Raw genomic sequence first — 21867 nt, forward strand, 5'->3', positions numbered from 1 at the left:
GCTTTTAGCAATAGCAATATAAATCTTGTTATTTTTGTGAAGTAAGACAAATCTGGATGAAAAACCAATTAGCATATCTAATACCATAGGGGAGGTTGAGGAACGCCAGAAGGAAAGCAAAGGTGTTCTAATCTGCCTGGAGGCGTAATTGTTTAGGAGGATATAAGAGCTAAAAGTGACCTGAAAGATCAACTGGTTGAAACTTTCCTTTTTGTAGTAAAGTAAATTGAGGCCTCCAGAGATGAAATAATATGGCCATGGTTACACAGCTAGGCTGCCTAGGTGAAGCAGCTGGACCTATACTCAGGAAGACCTGAGTTCAAATCTGACCTCAGACACTTTCTAGGACTAAGAGCAAGTCAACTAACTTCTATTTGTCTCAGTTTCTTCATCTGTAAAATGGTGATAAAACACTCCCCAATTCCCAGGGTTAATGTGAAAATAAAATTTTAAATATATATACACATACATATATAAAAATTGGCAAACCTTGTGTTAAATAAATGCTAGCTATTAATGACAATTATCATCATTATAATTATTATCATTATTGTGTTTATTATAACTGTCTAGATCATCCAGATCTGGAGTTCTTTCTATGGTACTGCACATTTCTGCTTCTCCACACTTTCATATGCAGAAATAATGCTTGCATTACAGGATGCTCACAGTTACCTTCTCACCAACCTCTACTCCAAGTCTGAAAATGGGAAGCTGACCTTCCTTGGCTTCTGTTCATCACAAATTAAGGTACTTCTTATCTTGTTAAAGTAGACAACAATGAGAAATCATACTCCTTGACTACTTCTCTCTGCAACTACTCACTAGTTATATGTTAAATTTAGACAGAAGTATTAGTTGTTTTGTTATGTTTGGGGCTGGTCTAAAATCTAAGACTACCCAGGAGAAATACCAGAAAGTACATAAAGCAAGTTGAAGGGGAAATTTCATGCTCACTAGAAGACATAGCAGACAGTGACTTCTTCAGCTAACCAAGATTTTTGAAGGGTAGGATTGCATAGAAATTCATTAGGTCAATCACAATCATCTACTATGGAATTAGGCCATATTGGGCATGGGAAAACAACCTAATCTTTTCCCCAATTGTAATTCAAGCTAATCTTAAAATACCACCATTATATTAATTCTTGTTTTTGACTTGATGTCCTTTCTGCCACAAAACTAGTAGACAGAAATATACAATTATGGGTAAGCCATATAAGCAAGCATACACAAAAGAATATTAAGAGAAAATAGAAATAGCTCACATCTGTATAGTGCATTACATACAAGCATACTTCACTGACACTGTCACTGAGTTCTATGAAACATTCAATAGAAACATTACAGTAGGCTAGTTAGCAGCATAATAATGATGTTAAAAATAGAAGGGAGGCGCATTTCTTGAATGATGCAGGAGACATGGAAGAAGACAGGAGCAGTAAGAAAGAAATGGAATGTTGGCAGATACCTAGTGATAGTTCTGGAGGAGATGATGGGGAAGAATGTACAGGAAAGTGGGAGGATCTGGGGCTAAATTCAGCACAGCAGGAGAAAATATCTCAGGATATTCTGACTCTGAGACACAACTCAGCTGAGCAGACTTGATCAGAAAGGGACAGGACTGGTGACCTTTAGTTGGGGATTTGCAACTTTAGATGAGGATTGGGGTGCAATGTATTAATATTATTGGAAAGCATCTTTCATGAAGCATCTTTATGCAAAATATGTCACAGATGCAACTAGTTGGCACAGTTGATGGGCCACTGGACCTGGAGTCAGGAAGACTCAACTCTCAAATCTGTCCTCAGATATTTATTAGCTGTGTGACCCCAAGCTACTTAACCTCTGCCTGTCTCAGTTTCCTCATCTACAAAATGGTGATAATAATAACACCTGTCTCCCAGGGTTGTTAAGAGGATAAAATAGCATTTGTAAAATGCTTCATGAACTTTAAAGCACTGTGTGAATGATATTTATTATCCATGATCTTTCTTGAACTATTTGTATTACTATTACCCCCATTCTGCAGATGAGGAAACTAGAGCTCTCAGAAATTAAATGACTTGTCCAAGATCACAGTGTTAATAAGTTTTGGAGCCTTCAACTCCAAGTCCAGAGTTACTCAATGTGCTTCAGTGTACAAAGCACTGTCAATCGAGTCAGAATATCAGGGTTCAGATTCTAACAGATACTAATCTTGGATAAGACATTGAATCTCCATGGGCCACAGTTTCCTGATATATGAAGTAAGGTCTTTGAATTAGAAGGCTTTTGAGGGATATTCCATCTGTAAATCTATGATCCTATGAACTGTTCCTGACATTATCAACTTTAGACAGATGTGTCCTTAAGCAGTTCACTTTTCTTATGTTGTGGCAGTACAAAGCTGAGGTAGTCTAGTACATTCAGCTTTCCAGTGGATTTAATTTATTCCAGTCACAGGGAAGAAAATAAAGATTATAAATTTATAGTTGAAAGGGATCTTAGAGGTCACATGGTCCAACTCCTTCATTTTACAGATGAAGAAACTGAGGCATACAGATACTAATCAACTTGCTCAGGGTTATCCAAGGTGGGATTTAAACTCAGGATGTCCTGACTCCAAGTCTACTGCTCTAATCACTGCTTATCATGCTACTTATCCATTACAAGTTTGGAAAAAAAATCAAAATGCCTGGTCTACCCCATCCAATCAAAATGTCATGTTGATCAATGCTTTTTTGAGAACCATCTGGCTCTTTTTCACAAGCAGGAATACCAACCCACAAAGCATTTAGCTTTGTACCGTACACCTGGGCTAGTTGTTGGGTATACAGAGCAAAAATGAAATAGTCCCTCTCCTCAAGAGATGCACATATTTTTAAAAAGGAGATAACAAGTATACATATAAATACATACAAAGTAAAAGCAAGACAATTTAAGGAGGAGGAGCACTAGCATCTATAAGGCAACAAAAAAATCCCCTTGAAAGAGGTGATATTCGGGCATAGAGATTTCCAGGAGCCAAGATGGTGGCATAATCAGGAAATCACTTAAACTATCCCATATTCACCTCCAAACATCTATGAAACAGAGCTTCAAAATGAATGCTGGATCAACAGGACCAAAGAAAGTATTGGGTAAAACAATCTTCTAGCCCAAGACAACTCAGCAGGTTGACAGTAAAGTCTGCCCCATTTGGGTAAAAGAGGAACACAATCCAGGGTAGACAGAATGCCAGCAAGCCAGCAGCTGGTCCTGTCTCAGCAAGCCAGTGGGAGTCCCTGAACCCAGGGAAGGTCAGTGACTGAGGTCCCACTGCCATTTCAGTAAAGCAGCTAGACCCCCACATGGCCCCAACAAGGGTACCAAGCCCCCCTCCCACCTTCAGCTCAACACCAGGTGCACCACCAGACCCTATGGCACTACATAGCACTGGTTACCCTCACCCCAACTGGTATACCAACCCAACTGCCAACCTCAGCATGCCAAGCAAACTGACAGACACCACCACTACCACAACCCCACCCCATGTAGCCCTAGCACAGCATGAGTGTCCCCTACATGCTTCAACACAGCATTGGTCTAACAGACAGATGCCAACACCAGCTTCCTCCTTGTGGCTCAGCACAGCACACCTATGGCACCATGCAGCACCATCCACTCTCTCACCCACATTTCATCCCCACCTCAGCACAGCTCCAAGGGAGCTACCAGACCCCCATAGCCCCAGCACAGCATGAGGGTCCCCCACAGGTTTCAGGGCAGCACCAATACAGCCTCAGGTAAACAGCCAAGACCTGCAGCCTCTGGCAAAAGAAACTGGGGACAATGCCCCTTATATGCCAGAAACATAACTCAACTTTAAAAGTAATGAAATAGGCTGGATAAGACAAGCAAAAGAAAAGAAAAGAGCCTGACCATAAAACATTATTAAGGTGTCAGGGAAGGTCAAGAGACAAAGTCAAAAGATGACAATGTCAAAATGTCTACATACAAAGCATCAAGGAAAAATGTGAATTGATCTCAAATGCCCCCTTCCCCAAAGAAAACTCCTGGAAAAGCTCAAAAAAGAATTTAAAAATCAAATAAGAGAAGTAGAAGAAAAAGAAATGAGAGTGATGCAAGAGAATCATAGTGGGGGGTAGGGGGAGTCAACAGCTTGATTAATGAAACACCAGAAAAAAATGGAAAAAACATGTACAGAAATTTACTGAAGAAAATAGTAGAACTAGACAAATGGAAAAGGACATAAAAAGGCTAACTGAAGAAAGTAACTCCTTAAAAATTAGAACTGGACAAGTGGGAGCTAATGTCTCCATGATACATCAAGAATCAATCAAACAAAATCAAAAGAATGAAAAAAATAGAAGAAAATGTGAAATATCTCACTGGAAAAAATAATTGACCTGGAAAACAGATTGAGGAGAGATAATTTAAGTATTGGACTGCCTGAAAACCATGGTCCAAAAATAGGACCTGGACATCATACTTCAAAAAGTTATCAAAGAAAACTGCCCTGATATCCTAGACATTGAAATCACTTCCTGAAATAGATTCCAAAATGAAAGCTCCCAGGAACACTGTAACCAAATTCCAAAACTCCCAGGTCAAGGAGAAAATATTACAAGCAGACAGAAGGAAATGTTTCAAATATTATGGAATCATAGTCAGGATTAGACAGGATTTAGCAGCTTCAATACTAAAGGATCTGAAGGCATGGAATGTGTGATATTCCAGAAAGGAAAGGAGTTAAGTCTAAACCAAGAATCATCTACCTAGCAAAATTAAGCATAATCCTTCAGGGGAAAAAAATAGTCATTCAATGAAATAGAGGCTTTCAAGTAGTCCTGATGAAAAGAGCAGAGCTGAAGAAAAAAAAATTGATTTTCAATTTCAAAACTAAAGAGAAACATAAGGAATTCAATAAGGCTAAACTGTTTAAATGGCTCCACAGGAAGATGACCCTTATAATTCTTAAAAACTGTATCAATATTAGTGCAGTTAGAAGGAGTATACATAGACAGAGGGTATGGGTAAAGGTGACTTTGAGGGGATGATATAAAAAAATTAAGGGTCAGAAAGAGGATTACATTGGTTACAGAAGGAAGGGAGAGGTAAGATGGGGTAAATTATCATACATGAAGAGGCACAAAAGACCTATTACAATGGAGGAGAAGATGAGAGGGTGGGTGGTGGGCATTGTTTGAATCTTTCTATTGTTTGAATCTTTTGAAGAGAGAATAACATACACAATCAGTTGGATATAGAATTCTATCATCATAAAGCGAAGTGGGAGGGGGGAACTAAATAAGGGGAGAGGGGGAAACAGACAGAAGGGAGAGCAGACTTGGGGAGGCAGTGATCAGAAGCAAAACACTGGTTAAGAGGGAAAGGGTGAAAGGAGAAAAAGAAGCATAAACAGGAGAAAAAATAGGAAGGAGAGAAATACAGTTAGCAATCATAACTGTGGATGTGAATAGGATGGACTCTTCCATAAAATGGAAGCTGATAGCAGAGCGGATTAAAAACCAAAATCCTACAATGTGTTGTTAACAAGAAACTAACCTGAAGCAGGGACACACACAGAGAGTAGAGGTAAAAGGCTGGAGCAGAATATATTGTGCTTCAGTTGAAGTAAAAAAGAAAGCAGAGGTATCAGTTATAATCTCAGACAAAACAAAAGCAAAACATTAGCTCTAATTAAAAGAGATAAGGAAGGAAACTATATACATATATGTGTTCCATATAGGAATCACAAACAATGAAGTCAAGTCAATACTAAACATATCAGCACCAGGTGATACAGCATCCAAATTCTTGAAGGAGGAGTTAAATGAATTACAAGAGGAAATTGATAGCAAAACTATACTAGAGGGGAACCTCAACTTTCCCTTCTCAGAACTATACAAATTTAACCACAAAATAAACAAGAAAGAAGTTAAGGAAATGAATAGAATTTTAGAAAAGTTAAATATTGGAGAAAATTGGACTGGAATAGAAAGAAATATACCTTTTTCTCAGCAGTTTATGGCACCCACACAAAAACTGACCATATATTAGGGCACTCATGATAGAAAATGCTGTCCACATCCAGAGAAAGAACTGGTGGAGTCTGAATGCAGATCAAAGTTTACTATTTTCACTTTTTCGTTATTCTTTTCTTTTGGTCTGTTTCATTTACAACAAAACTAATGTGGAAAATGCTTTACATGATTGTACATCTGTAATATATATCAAACTGCTTACCACATTAGGGAAGGGGTGGTGAGAGAGGGAAGGAGAAAAATTGGAAAGCAAAACTTTACAAAAAACAAGTATTAAAAATTATCTCTACATGTAACTGGAAAAAATAAAATACTATTTAAATAAACAATTTTTAAATGGGTTAAGGTTTGAACTGAGCTTTGAAATTTTACTTCACTTTTCTAGTCAAATAAATTTTAAACCTTCAGTCATTAATTTCCTGCATTCTCACCAAACTAAAGTGATTAATTATCCACTTGTCTCTTCAGCAAAATTTTAAGTCTTAAGATAATTGGAGTGTAAGATAGAAAAAAAAAGAAATACTAATTACCTATTCACCCATTTGAGATTTTTGTGTCTACTTCATTCCCACAAACTCTTTTAAATAAAGAAGTCCAAATATTAAAGATATGTAGGTGGATCTCTGACAAGATCATCATTGTGGATACTCTCTTCAACAGTGTCAATCACAATCCATCCATTTCTTCTCCTCCTATGTGAGTCTTGCCCATATCTTCCCATTAGTCTTCATCCAACATACTGAGAGCCTTTGCCTAGAGTTCTTGATATTGCATGTCAATGAAACACACAAGCCATCTATCTGTTATCCCTTACTTTTGCTAAATAACTAGCCAACCTTCTTTTCTAATGACACACAATTTTTCTGATATCATTTTTATGCTGCTTTTCCTTCCTAATTTTTCAATGCTGATATGCTGCTATCCATTCACACCCACCATGCACATCTGTATTGCCTCTTGCATGACCTGCTTCATGAATTCTTCAGAGATTGTGGAACTCTGTGACTTATGCCTACGCAATGATATTTTTTTTAATATGAGTCTTTCAAGGAGGAGTACTGCATATTTTCCCAAAGGCAATGCAGTTTATTCTTTTCCTGTTAAATTCTGAATTTTAAAATTTTGGATGTTAAAGAAAAATTTTAAGTCTATGTTAAAGAAAATATTACAAAAATCTATACTAATTGATGGTATTTCAAACACCATGAAAATATTAAGAAAAAATGAAGTTAAGTCAACTGTTAGCATGGAAAAATGTGCCATTCTATTGACTTCTCTGTGTTCCAGATGGGATCCAATTATCTGACATCTATCTGAGCAAACTCATAATGACTTTGTGGACTTTAGCAACTGATTAACACACAATTTTTTTCTGTATCAGCATCTTCATCTAAACTGGGGATATAAACTGATTAACTCAAATGATTACTGTGCAGGTTACAGAATCTTGGAGTTGGAAGGGCATCAGATATCACCTTGTCCAACACATACCTTTATAAGAATTTCCACTATAATATCCTGACAAGTGATGATCCAGCCTCCATCAAAGGTTCTAACTCTGGGATCCAATGAAGTTATTTTTTTAAATATTTTGTTAACTATATTTTCATGCAATTGGTTTCCCTCATAATCCTTTGAATCTTATTTTATAGATGTAAAAGTGCAATCCTGAGAAGGGTTCTATAGACCTCACCAGATTGCCAAAGACGTCCATGCCAGAAAAAAGTTAAGAACTTCTGCTCTAAGTTAAGAACTTCTGCTCTTCAGTAAAGGGAACCCACTACATCCTATGATGGAGTTCATTACAATTGTTTGCAAGTTTTCCTTCCCATCACATCTAAATCTCATTTTCTGTAATTTCCACCCACTAATCCTAGTGTTGGTTTCAAGCAAACAAGACAAATCCCTCTTTTACATAAGAGTTCTTCAGATAATTAAAGATATCTAACATGCTACCCTTAAGTCTTCTATTTGTCAGGCTAAATACTCCCAGTTCCTCTACCAATTCTCATATGGCTTTGTCTCAATCCACTCACTATCCTCTGGATGTCCTCTAGTTTGTCAATATTCTTCCCAAAATGTGGCATCCAGAACTTAACACAATACATAGATGTTATACAACAGCTAACAATTCAGTCTGGCTAGAACACAGAACACATTAAGAGGACTGATATGAATAAGGTTGGAAAGGTGGGTTGGAATCAAGTAGTGTAGAACCCTTAAAGGGCCAGTCTGACAAAACTGTATATTATCCATAAAAACAGCTGTAATCATTAAAGGTTTTTGAAAAGGGGTATATGGTTTAATTTATGTCTTGGAAACATTATTTTGGTGGCTGTGTGAATTGACTGGAAAGCGAGAGAGAGTAGAATTAGGGAGACCAAGTACAAGACTATTACAGTAGTCTAGGTGAGTAGTAATAAAAACTTAGATTAGGATGGCAGACATGTGGAGAAAAAGGTTTGGAAAGGAGACACATTCCAGTACCTGATAGTGCTAGAAAATATTTGGATATGAGAATCAAGTGCAGGGAAGAGTCAAAGATTATTCTGAGAACACAAACCCAAACAACTGCCAATCAATGTTTATTAAGCACTTACCATGTACCAGGCTCTGTGCCAAGCTAGGATCATGATGGTTACCTAAAATGAAACAAGGAAGTTTGGAGGAGAGGTCAGTTGGGGGAAAAGATGATGAGTTCAGGTTTGGGCATCATGGGTTCAGTTTTATCTTCTTTTTACTCCAAATTGATTAGGTGGGCCTTACATTTGAGTCAGTCAGAAATAACTCTCTCTTCCTCCAATTCAAGTTTTCCCTGTTGCCATCATCATGTACAAATGTGATCATGTCATCCCAGTCTTTGAAACTGCTTAATGGCTCTTTGGTGTCTTTCAAATACAGTTCAAATTCTTGGAATTCATGGCCTTCCATCATCTGGTATCAAGCTATTTTTTTCCATCCATTTCTTGCACTGTTTCCTTGTCCCTTTCCCACCATGCCCTGTTCTCAAAACTCTGCCACTGCCCCTGTCTTATCCTGAATTTTCTTCAGTACCTCAGACACTCTTACTCAGGAATTTCTAATCATCCCTGAAGCCTTCTCAACCTGAAATAATGTTCTGTAAGTTCCACCCCTTCTCCCATTGGTGAGTTCCTTCTGAAGCCTTCATTTGTGTAAAAGCTCAATCTTACCTTCATTCTCCTCCTGGCCCTCTTCGTGGCTGCTGGACTAAAAATCCATGCTGCTGTGCCATCTACCTTTATCCTCACCCCTACTTTTCAGCTGCCTTTTGCATGTTCTCCTATTAGAATGTAAACTCTCTGAGGACAAGGACTCTTTCCTTTTGCTCATATTTCTATTACCAGTGTTTTGCCCAGTTCCTGCCTGGCACATAGTAAACATTTAATAGGTACTTGTTTTCTTTCTTCAACCTACAGAAGACTGTCCCCTACAAGTGACTCAGGCTGTCAATCCTTGGAATATATCAGCTATTTCTGCCTTAAAATCTTCTCAGTATTTTAAAGCCCAGCTCATGTTTTCTCTGTTATGAATCCTTCACTGATCCTTTTGGTCAGTAATGACATAAGCTGTACTAGAACTAGATTATTTCTGAGGTCCACTGCAATTCTGAGGCCACCTTCCCCTGGAATTGCACCTGTCTTTGGTGCTAAGTGAACATTTATCATTCTGTAGTTTTTTCTGTGTATGTATCAGATACTTCTACCAGATTATGAAGTTTCATGAGCACATACATGGAGAGTGTCTTATTTAAACTGCCTCACTCTCCCAGTACCTAGCACAGTGCTCTGCAGAGAAGTTAATACATTTTTATTAAAGTGTGAAGCTTTTCTTTTCACCCCAATATTTTTCATCATTCATGAGGCACAGTCTCATCAAAACAACCAAAAATAACATCTGAAAATAATAACTCCATTCAAAAAGCATTTTGGAATGCCTGTTACTGCCCAACATTGTGCTGGATTCTTCAATAAGAGCACATGGTCTCTGTGTTCAGGAAGCTTATGAGTTAGACGGGGAGACAAGGCTTAGCTAAATGAAGCAATCAGGGAACAATTACCAAGCAAATGCATGACAAGGGGGTACAAAATTCTTATTGATTCCCCTGTTGTTTTTATGTAAGATTCAATAAAATATAATACCATAGAATCTCAGAATCTGTGAGATAGTAACTGCCATTTAATACTCTGTATAAAAACGTTTTTTCTTCATATCCCCAGAACTTAGCCCAATGCTAAGTAAGTTTTTAATAATTATTTGTTAATTAATTGATTGATTTCTTATCTCTTCCTGTGGTTCATTTCTCCATGGCTGTTTCCTTACGCTAAGCAGGATCTATTATATATTCCTATGTTTGGCCTTTATTTCTCAGTTCTCATCTGACTTGATCTCTCTGTAGCATGTCATAATGTTGATCACCCTATCCTATTGGAAACTCCTCTCTGGGTTTTCAGGACTCTTCTCTCTCTCTCTCTCTCTCTCTCTCTCTCTCTCTCTCTCTCTCTCTCTCTCTCTCTCTCTCTCTCTCTCACACACACACACACACACACACACACACAGTATGTGTGTGTGTGTGTGCATGTGTGTGTCTCTGTTTTCTTCCTACATGTCTGACCACTCCTCAGTTTTATTTACTTGGATCTTCACAATGTCATGTGTAACCATGAATGTCCCCTAGTACTCTTCTGTATTCTCTGTATGTTATCTCACTTGGGTTCAATTTCCATCTCTATGTTGATCATTACCAGATACAGATATATATATATGTATGTATGTATGTGTGTGTGTATCTTTCCAGGATATTGAGATATTTCTAATTGGATTACTGTAAGCAATTCATGTTTAAAACAGAACTCAGCTTTTGCACTACATCCATCCCTCTGTTGAGGGTACCATCAAGGGTATCATCTTTCCAATCAGTCACTAAGGTTCACAACAATGGTTTCATTCTCAACATCTCACTCTTTTTCACCCTGAATAGCCAGTCAGTTACCAAGTCTTGTTTCTGCCTTCATACCATCTCTTATAAATGTCCCCTTCTCTCTACTTACGTAGCCACCTCCCTAGTTCAAGTTTTCATCATCTCTAGCCTGAATTATTGTAATAGCCTCCCAGTTATCTCCTCCACTGGCTCAAGTCTTTCCCTGTTCCAATCCATCCTCCATATAGCTCATTTTCCTAAAATGTAAGTCTGACAATATCACCTATCTACTCAGGAAATTCCAATAACTCCCACACTATTATCTCTAGGATCTAATATATACTCCTATGTTTGGCATTTAAAGTTCCTCACAACCTGGGCCCTTCCTTTCTCTGAAGTCTTATAAAACATTATTCCCTTCCATGCATTCTACAGGCCAGCCATAGGGTCCTACTTTCTATTCTTAGCATATATTCCATATTCATTTGAACTGGCTGTCCCCTATACCTGCAGTGCTCACCTTCTTCACTTCTATTTCCTAGCCTCCCTGGCTACATTCAAGGTTCAGTTCAAATGCTGTCTTTAGGAGATTTTTCAGGTCCCTGGACTGGTAATGCCTTCTACTCTGAGATTTCCTTGTATTTATTCTCTATGCTTCTTGTATGTACCAATTTACGTACATGCAGTTTCTCCCTTTAGAATGTAAACTTCTCGAGGCCAAGAACTGGGGTTTTTTTCATTTATCTTCATATCCCCAGCATTTAGCCCAATGCTTGGCAAAGGATAAGTATTTAATAATTATTTGTTAATTAATTGATTGATTTCTTATCTCTTCCCATGGTTCATTTCTCCCTGGTTGTTTCCTTATACTTAAGCAGATGTTCATTTTGGGATGATTTTAGGGTCTCACGTTTACATAAACATGGAGATTCTCCCACTAAAAAATAGCATAACTAGCACTTCAATTTTTGTCACAGTACATTAGAAACTTGCCAAAACACCATCCTCAAGGTTTATATTGTAGGATGTTATGGTTGAGACAATGTTACAATAAAGCCATTTGAATACATTTGCTAGGAAATGCCCTTGAACAGCATCCAAGATGGATTCCTATCATATTGATTTTCCATCCCATTATTTGTTCCTTTACAATTAATGTTTCACTTCTCATGTTTTCTGTATATATGGAATGCTTCTTAAAATGATTCTCAGAATAGGAGCAACCAAACTCAAAGGATTCTGAAGAGTTTCCTTTGACTTTGTAAGTCACCTTTTTAATAGTCGTGTTTCTATACCCCACAGAAAATCTGTTGTCTGATATTTCAGGGCCCTTTCATCAGACAGAGAAGATTCAATTATCTTCCTGGGAAAAGATGTCAGCAGATTTACAGAGCTAGAACAATAGATTTATCTGAGCCCTGCACTGTTTCCCTTCCCTTGGAAAGTCTAGCAGCCAAACAAAGAACTTGAGACAGAAACACAATCAAAGACATGGAAGCTAATGGGAAAAAATTCACCTTTTTAAAAGAAACCACGTAGATAAGTTTTATGGGAAATTTAAAACTTCAGTGTTACAATGGCGAATGCTTTTAAGAATAATGACCTATAATTGCAATATGTCTACAAGCTATATAAATAAGGGCTTGTAATGAGGTGCATCTGTCATAATGAAATATGATTTAAGTGTACCACAGGGGAGATTAGAAATAGAGGAGCTTTCATTTCATTGAATTTCTGAATGAATTTTCTCTCTCATTAAGGAAGATTAGATCAGATGGTTCCGGAGATTTTTTACATACCCATGTCCCCACAAAAGCCCCTTGTGTCATCATCAGTACCTCTGCATATGAATTGCAGGTATTCAAAATGAGTAAAACAGCACCATTTTTCAAATAGCAACCTATAAACTGTAACTAATTCCCAGCTGATTGGTATCTGACATTTTCTAATCATTTAGATCACAAGATCAAGAACTAAAAGGAACCTTAAAGATCAAATAGCTATAATGTTAATGAGAGTTAAAGATCTTCCCTGGCCACTAATAGGCCTCAGGTGGAGCCCATTAAGGGAAGCTTGTTTAGGGGAGGCTTGCTTTGTAGGAAGGTCCATAGTTTTTGTTAATATCTAATGAGGCACTGGGACATGAGGGTCCCATATATATATATACATATATATATATGTATACATATGTATACATATGTATATATATGGGACATGAGGGTCCCATATATATATATATGTATACATATGTATACATATGTATGTATACATTCATATATTCTTAGGTGAGATTTTACTTTCAGGCTTACTCTTTGGAAGTAGGTTCATGTGTCAGATGAAACTCTGGGTAGCCACTAAGGAGCCCCCTGGCTTTGAAAAGTCAGATATTGGTGCTTCTCTCTCTGGTAACAATGTATGTATGTAATGGTCAGAGTTAAATCTGTCTGTTGATCTGTAATATTGCTTGTGGTCAGACAGTTAGAAGCCCTGTCTGTTGGTCTTTATCTCTTTGCTTGAACTTTTGCTGTTGGTATATGTAATTAAAGAAGATTGTTGGCCCCTCAAAAGTTGCTTTCCTTTTAGAAAAACAGATCTAAGAACCTGTGCTAGCAGGCCATCCTGGATGTGTCAGGGTGTTTGCTGCTACAATAATCCAGGAAATGGAGGCAGAGCGAGAAGGTGAGTCACCTCAGGTAATAGTGGTTAGTAAGTAGCAGAGATGCAATTTGAACTCAGATCCTCTGACTACATTCCATGTTCTTGTAATTGTGGCAGCATTGCCACGAAAGATGTGCATTTATTTCCACTAAAAAACTACTTAGCAAATCCTTTTTTTTTTTTTATTTGTCTTCTAAACACAGCAGCTCTCAAAAGACCCCAGGTGTTTTGTGTATATCTAACTTGTCTTGCTACAACCAAGCCTAGTTTGGAATAAAGATATGAAGGCTTTTTTCTTTTATAAACTTTTCTATGGAGAGGCAAAATGGCATAGTCAATAGTGATCTGGCCTGGGTACAAAACCCTCCTCTGGTACACACTGGTTGAGTGATCCTTGATATGTCACTTAATAGCCTAGTACCCCAGGCAGCTTGCTAACACTATAGACTGAAGAGCAAATATAGACCTTCACTGATAGAGGAATTTCTCTCCAGGAGGTCCCTACATAGATGAAATAACAGGTTCAGTCCAAAAAAAAAAATTCTCTTCCAAGACTATAAATTTAGACTATTTCTTTGCTCAGTTTGGGCTTTTCACTTCCTCCTGCCAGGCTTACTCCCATTCCCTTCCTCTCTCAGTGGTTCTTCCCTTGGGCTACAGTTAGCATGTGCTCCCTAGGAGGAGCTGTGGTACCTGGGCTACAGCTGCTTCTAGATTCCCACATTGGACATGGGGTTCATGAGAAGGGGCAAACACACCCTCCAGGAAACTGCAACAATGGTATTTGTCCTAAATGTGCAACTGTGGTCCGTCCCATTCAGATACCTATCAAGCATCATTATATCCAAGAAGATGGTCTCAGCCCTCTCTTGATTATCATTCACAGAGGAAAGTAAATGTTATTGAAAATATAAATCCCAGCCCACAGTCCAGGCCCAGTATGAGAGTAGGGGACAGGGCATGAAATACATGCTTCATGCTTCATGCTTCATACCCAGTGGGGTAGGATCTGATGAAAAGAGAATTTATATGGTGGAGTCACCTGACCCAAACCATTGTCAATAATGGAGACTTTTTCGAAGATGAGAGAGGTATTTCTGACCTCTGGGAGAACTTTTGTGAGACTTGAGGTCAGTAAGAACCATAACGCAAAGGAGAGACTCCAGAGTGGAGGCACCTTGATTTGGACAGGCCTTTTCACTATACTATTGCCATGACAGGAAAATTCCAAAACACTTCGCTTTGACATACTAAGACCAGAAGGGCCACTCAGAGGTCTTATCCTTTGGGTGAAAAAAAGAAGAAAAAAATAAGAAAAGAAAAATAAGGTCCCTATTAGTGACACTCCCTACTGAAGTTGCAGAAGACTATAGGCAGAGGGATGCAGAGGAGCTAGGCTGTTTGGGAAGAGCAACTTTCACTCAACACTAGCCCTTAAGGTGTTAGGGAGACAAAGGCAAAAATGAAACAATCCCCGCCTTCAAGCAATTTAGGTCCTATTAGGTAAGACAATATATACATATATAAATAGATTAAATATATTCAAAATAAATGTGTAATTATAATGTAATTGCAAGGAGAGGTGCTTATCTCCCTCTGATCCTCTATGAACCTCCAGAGGCTGGTATTTCACTGGTATCTAGAAGAATCAGAAAAGTTCTGATCAAAAGTGATGCTTGACCTGAAATTTGTGGAAACTAAGGATTCTGATAGGTTGAAGTTAGGGATGAGTGACGGCATTTGTTGGGAAAGGTAGAGAACTAGAGATGATTGATGACTGGCGCCACCTGCTGGAGATTAAAAAGATCTACAGAAGGTACCACAAACCTGAGAGAGCTCCTTGGTGGGCAAATATAAGTATTGAGGCTAGAAAGATTTCTGGGGGGGGAAAGGATGCTGATGCGTGAGTGTCAATATTTTCCATGAGCTCTGTTAGTAATTCTATTTGTTTTATTTGATCTTCAAATAAATATATTCTTCCTTGAACTTGGAGAATTTTGCGTTTTCAAGGAGAGATGGTAACAACCCACTGGGCAGTGTCATTAAATGAAGTTCCTATAACATCTGGGAAACATGTAGGTGGAGTCCTATTCAAAGATATGAAAAATCCCTCAAAATCTACCTGGACCCTTTCTGTCCTATGAAAGGGTAACCTGACTACTAATTAGGACATTCCTGCCCAATTCTATTTCCTGTGTCTGAGTTTTGAGTATTTCTGAATAATTTGCTTGAAATCCTTGGGATCAAATGTTATTAAGAAGGATACGTGCAGAGGTATTGGGGATATTGCATTAGCTTTTATTTATATGTTTGTTTAAGTTGAGATAATCAGCCTAAAAGGTATGAAATTTAAAACCCAATGTTGTTTATGCCTGTCTAACTTAAGATGTCAGATTATGCCAAGGGAAAATGTCAACGGAAATCATTTCAGTTTTTTTAAAAGATCTCCCAGAAGTCAGAGCTGGAATATTTTTGATGACAAGTCTATGAATGAAAAGAAGCCTCAAAAGCTGCTGTTACGACCTATTATTTTCCAATGCTTTAATGCTGGGGAGACCACTAAATGTTATTCCTTTAATTAAGTAAATAAATCACTTACTGAAGTTATAGAAATCCTTCCTCTGAAATGGAAGTGGGGGTGGGGTGGGCAGGCTATTCCAATGAAGTAAATGTTTTATGATCACATCGTTACATATTTTCATAAACTGTAATAGCAACCTCTTTGTTTACTCAGGTGCTAAATTTAGAATCTCAGGAGAGGACTGAAATTTAATAAGAATGGGGAAAAAACAAGCCTGACTTCTCAATCACTCTAATTAATGGTAAGCAGGCACTAGAATGGTTTCTAGAAAATAGACAACTAAGAATGGGCAAGAAAAAAAAAAGAAAAGAAAAGAAGGGGGCAACCAGGATAAACAGGGCTTTGGTTTGTGAAACAGGAGACGCAGAGAAGGAAACCTTATAGAGCACCCCTCAAGCTATTGTGAGGCTGTGGGAGTCCTTCGAATCCTCATCTGTAACTCTCTACAATGCTGCTACCATTTTTCTCTTGAAGAACTCTGCATAATATTGTCCATACTACAGGTGCCGAGGGAGTGAATATTGTCCCACTGTGGAAACATTTTAAGTACTTTTCTAGTGGCAGCTAAAACAGTAGAAGGGAGAGAAAAGAGATGTAGCAAGAAAGAATCAAAGCATTTTACTGTACATAATTAAAGAAACTGGTGGGAATGGGAACAGATTATGAAAATGCAAGAGCAAGGAAGAAATTAGAAGTTATTCTTGGGAAATTGTCACTAAGGTTGATCCATCTAAAGTGGCAGCGTGATAGGAAGAACATGGAATTTAAAGTCAGAGGATCTGGGTTCAAGTCTCAGCTCGACTCACCTGTTATATGACCTTAAGCAAATCCCTTTCATCTCTCTTGCTTCAGTTTTATGATCTACAAAATGGGGCTAGTATCACTTTACTTCACCAGACTTTTGTGAGGATCAAATTATAATGTATGCAAGTTGTTTTGTAAATCTAAAACAGGATAGAAATGTCAATGGAAGTAGAATGGAATAAAATAATAAAGAAAATATTTGAATTTTTGAGTCATTGAATCCTGGCTCTGTAACCTGTGTGACCTTGGATAATTTGGTTCACTTTTCAGGGTCTCATTTTTCTTGTCTATAAAATAAAATAGTTGGAATAAGAGGATCCCTAAGATCCTTCCCCAAACCACATGATCCTATTTTTAATATCATTGCTTGAGGTATTGTTATTACTTTTATCTCTTTTAAAACTATTTTTACCTTCTTGCAGCATTGCAAAAATGTCTGATAAAGAAAGGAGGTATCTACATAAAGAAATGTATAACAATTGCATGGTGGCAGTACTCTAGCTATATTTTTTTTTCCTTTCAAAACAGCACCATATGGTGTCAAAAGCAGTGCTTGGGTTTGAAATTTAGAAATTCAGAGATCAGCATATGCAAATGCATTTTTATATTACTCACAGTTTACCAGAGTCTGAATAAAGCCACCAAAAAAAAGTACAATGTGTTCCATTCAGTGGAATTACTGAAATTCAGTCCCAGAGCTAAGTGTTAATGGGCAGAGAATGGCTCTAGCATATCCACCAGGGATGAAAACGCCATTACTATACTTGAAATCTGAACTATTAATGGATTTTCTCTCTTCTCTGCCCATGTACAACTGGAAAGGTCACTTGCTGAAACATCAATAAAAATAAAGGGGGAAGGGCAGCATCATATCTTCACTGAGCCTCTTAATTATTGTTGCCATTACTACGCTACAAATACCTTCACTGATGGAATAATGAAGAACAAACAATTCATTTTCCACATATTTACTGGACTTTTTTTTTGTTTTCCCACTAATTTTAAATTCCAATCAAAGTCAGTATGTTTTCTAATTTCTATAACATTTTATCCATTCTACCTGGAATTTAGGCTACATTAAAATGCAGGAGGTCATTAGTACAGTATGACTTTTGGAGCACTAGAAATATGTACCTGCCCCCCAAAAATTATCTCTCTTGCCTTCTCAATGATGGAAAGAAATAAGAATTTATTAAGCACCTGTTATGTGCCAAGTATTGTATTAGGTACTTTACAAATATTATTTCATTTGATCCTACAAAAAGATGTTATTATTATTCCAATTTTATAGTTGAGGAAAATGAAACAGACAGAGGTTAAGTGACTTGACCAGGATCCCACATCTAGTAATTATCTGAGGTAGGATTTGAACTCAAGTCTTCCCGACTTCAGGTCCAGTGGTCTATCCACTGTACCTCCTAGCTGCCTCTAATACTTAATGATAGTGCCTGAAATTCTATAACAGTGAATAAAGCTTTTAATTCAACAATTAAATAAATCTTTATATATATATTCTTTAATTAGAGAATCACCACATTTCAGAATTGGAAGGGAATTTAGCATTCAACTAATCTAACACATACCTGAAAAGATTCTCTATTGTAACATACTCAACAAGTCTTCATTCAACCTGCTTAAAGACTTCAAATGAGGGAGAATCTATTACTTCCGGAGACAGTGCATTATACTTTTGGTCAGCTCTAATTACTGGGAAGCTTTTCCTGACATTAAACTTAAACTGACTTAACCTTTTTTGTAATATCCACCCACCCACCCATTGTTCCTGGTTCTGCCATCTGGATGCAATCAAACAGAACAAGTCTCATCCTCCCTACCTTCCATATGACAGGACTTTAAATATTTGAAGACAGCAAAGATTCCCAGCCCCTACCCAATCTTCCCTTTTCTAAGCTAAGCAACCCGAGGTCCTTCAACCTATCCTCACATGACATAGCCACAACACTGAGGCTGATAACTTATGTCTACAGCAGGGATTTTCCCCAATGTGCAGAAGAAGTCATTGCCTTATCCCCTTCCCTTTTCAATGTTGCAGGAAGCAGCCCTGGGTAATTTGAATAACTCATCCCAGCAAGAGGATGTAGGGACAATTGGGGAGGAATGAATGCTCACTCCCCAAATTTTTGGAACCAAGCAGGAAGTGCTAACACAATCAGATGACACAGTATATTGAGAGAAGAGATAAATGGTAATGATTCACCATGAACAGACATGGAATTTGAAATAGAAACTCGCTTGCAAGATCTAGTATAAGAAAGAAAATAAAGGTTGCTAGAGCCTCTAGAAGATTTATTCTATGAGTCTTAAGACTGGGAGACTTTGTGCTAAAGAAGCAGTAAAAATAATGGGGCAAGATTTTTGAGCTAAAAAACATACTAAGTCCCTCTCCACACCCACTCCTCAGTCCCCATCAAGTCAGCATTGGAAAACTAATCCCTTAAGTGAAAAGTCTCCATATCCTGTGTGAGAACAGGAAGAGTAGTGAAAAATTGTACAGATTTCTGAGGCCCAAGTTGGCGCCTGGGATGTACTGGAAGTAACGTGATGCAGCAGAAAGAATACTAGATATATAATTTATATATTGTCTAAATCATTCACCTTGAGAGCAGGGGCTTGCTTTTTTTTTTTTTTTTTGGTATCCTTAACACTTAATATAGTGTTTAAAAGCTTATTGACTAACTAGATTTGGAATCAAAAGACCTGAATTCAGATTCTGGCTCTGCCACTTGGGCAAGAGCTAGATCTTGTCAAATCATTAAATCTTTTTGGACCTTAGTTTTCTCATTTGTTAAATGAGGGGTTTGATTAGATGACCTCAAAGATCCCTTCCAGAGCTACATCTGATTCTATGACGCTGATACTCTCTGAAGTCAGCTATAAGTCCTATCTCTTTTCACAACTTGCAAGTAAAACTATTCCTGTTGAGCCTTGTGATTCTGTTTGCTTGTAAAGAGAGTAGATGACAAATATGTGCTTCACTACAATTATGGAAGCCTCATATTAAGCTTATTCCTTGAACAGAGGCTGTATTTGTGGGAAGGAGTGAAGTGGGTTCTTAGGAGAACATTTTGTATTGTGTCTTTACCATCTTACTCAAGAGTACTCAATGAGAAGTAAGGAATGCTTTTTTCCTTCTTCTCCTTCTACTCCTTCTTCTCCTTCTTCTCCTTCTCCTTCTCCCCCCTCCTCTTCTTTCTATTCCCCTTCCCCTTCTCCTTCTCTCCCCCTTCTTCTTTTTCTTTTTCTCCTTCTTCTTGTTCTTTTCAAAAAGCTGGGACAACATACTTTTTTCCTTCATGGTTTTCATTTTTGATTTCCTGAAATATAGCTCTGAAAAGACAGGCTTTTAAAAGTCCATTAGGTTTTAAATGGAGCTACTTCATACTATTTTAAAATCCAAATCACTCTGGTTTTCAGTAAATGGCCAATAATAGCCCCAGTCTAAGTCTTTGTGGCTAATTTTTTAGATTTTGATGGCTTAGTATGAGTGCAAATAGCAATTGTTTTCTGTTCTGGCCAGAAACTCTGAAGCTCTTCCCCTCCTAGACTGATATCTTTGTGATAATAAATTGAGCCATCTTTGTTGTAACTCTTACCCAGTCCTTCATCATCCTATGGAGGTGGCCTCAATCAAAGTGAGACCTGGGAAAGACTTTAATTTAGAAAGACCAAAGTTACTCACTGCATTCTGGGACATCACAAGTAGTTTTGAGCTTTGTCTTGCCACTCGACTTTGATAACTCTGGAGGAGAGATGAGGCTAATAATGACTTTGTTTAGCTCTGCTCCACTCATATCAAATTCATGTGCAAGTCAAGACATTGCCCTTGTGATGTCACTCTAGAATGAAGGAGAAACAGTAAAAAGAGTACGTATTTGTTAGATAAGTTCCTAGCTCTTCTGGGTGGGGGCAATAAACCAGAGAAGTAAGAGATTCCCAAAGCACTCACAAGTCCTTTTTGTCAGGAGAGGTATAACTGATATACTTTCCTTAATGAGTCAGAGAATGAGTGAACTAGGTGCCTAAAGGCAGGCAAAAAGAGGAGACTAGTACCTTTGATAAAAACATAGCCATCTAAAGCCAGCATAGGTTGAAATTTTCTAGTTCAGAAACTTTTCCTTTTAAAATGTCATGATCTCACTAAATTTGCAACCACTGACCAACATTAAATCAAAGTCCTAGAACAAACTAGGTAAGTGTTGTTATATGCAATCAGTAATGATTTCAACTAGAAATTATTGTGTGCACCTCAAGATTAAAGACATAGATCAGACTAAGAACCCAGTCAACGTACATGAGGCAAGGATTGTACTTAATTCAATGTTCTGTACAATAACAGATTCCCTGGCACACTATCTGACAAACAAACCCCAGGCAGTGTCTACAGAGGAATTGGACTTGACTGAAAGTTTCATTTATTCTAATTTACTACAATCTGCCTACATTGTCCAAGATTTAAGAATATTATATCTTCCATCTAGTCATAGCGAATTAGAATTTGTGAATCTTTTGATCATAACTAATTCAGTCTTGTTCATATAAGTACCCCCTAATTTAGCTTCAACTTATTTTCCTCTCTATCTGAGATTTTTTTTCAATCTCCCAAAGCATATAATTCCTAGGGAAATCCATTCTGGAATGATTGTTCCGGGCCAAATTCTGCTGCCAAAGTAAAATGTTCTGATATAAAATTCAAGGGAAAATCTGTAACTGATTTGGGGTATGATTTTCAAATTTCCATACTTAGAAAGTTTAGTTTTAAATGTTTCGGGGTATTTGACTGTTTATTAATTCAGTCCTTCATGACAGCATCATTATGGGGCTTACTAGCACAGAAA

The 21867-nt window shown here is 37.7% G+C and overlaps 1 long non-coding RNA gene across 2 annotated transcripts in view; it reads right to left on the reverse strand.

Moving 5' to 3' along the window:
* The window catches only part of LOC140504926 (uncharacterized), a 290680-nt gene that overhangs the window by 256980 nt on the left and 11833 nt on the right, over nt 1–21867 (reverse strand). For both annotated transcript variants that reach the window (XR_011967283.1, XR_011967284.1), the window contains exon 3: nt 8630–8671. This is a non-coding gene — a long non-coding RNA (uncharacterized lncRNA). The remainder of the gene's footprint in view (nt 1–8629; nt 8672–21867) is intronic.

Source organism: Notamacropus eugenii, chromosome 5, assembly GCF_028372415.1.
Source record: "Notamacropus eugenii isolate mMacEug1 chromosome 5, mMacEug1.pri_v2, whole genome shotgun sequence".
NCBI lineage: Eukaryota > Metazoa > Chordata > Mammalia > Diprotodontia > Macropodidae > Notamacropus > Notamacropus eugenii.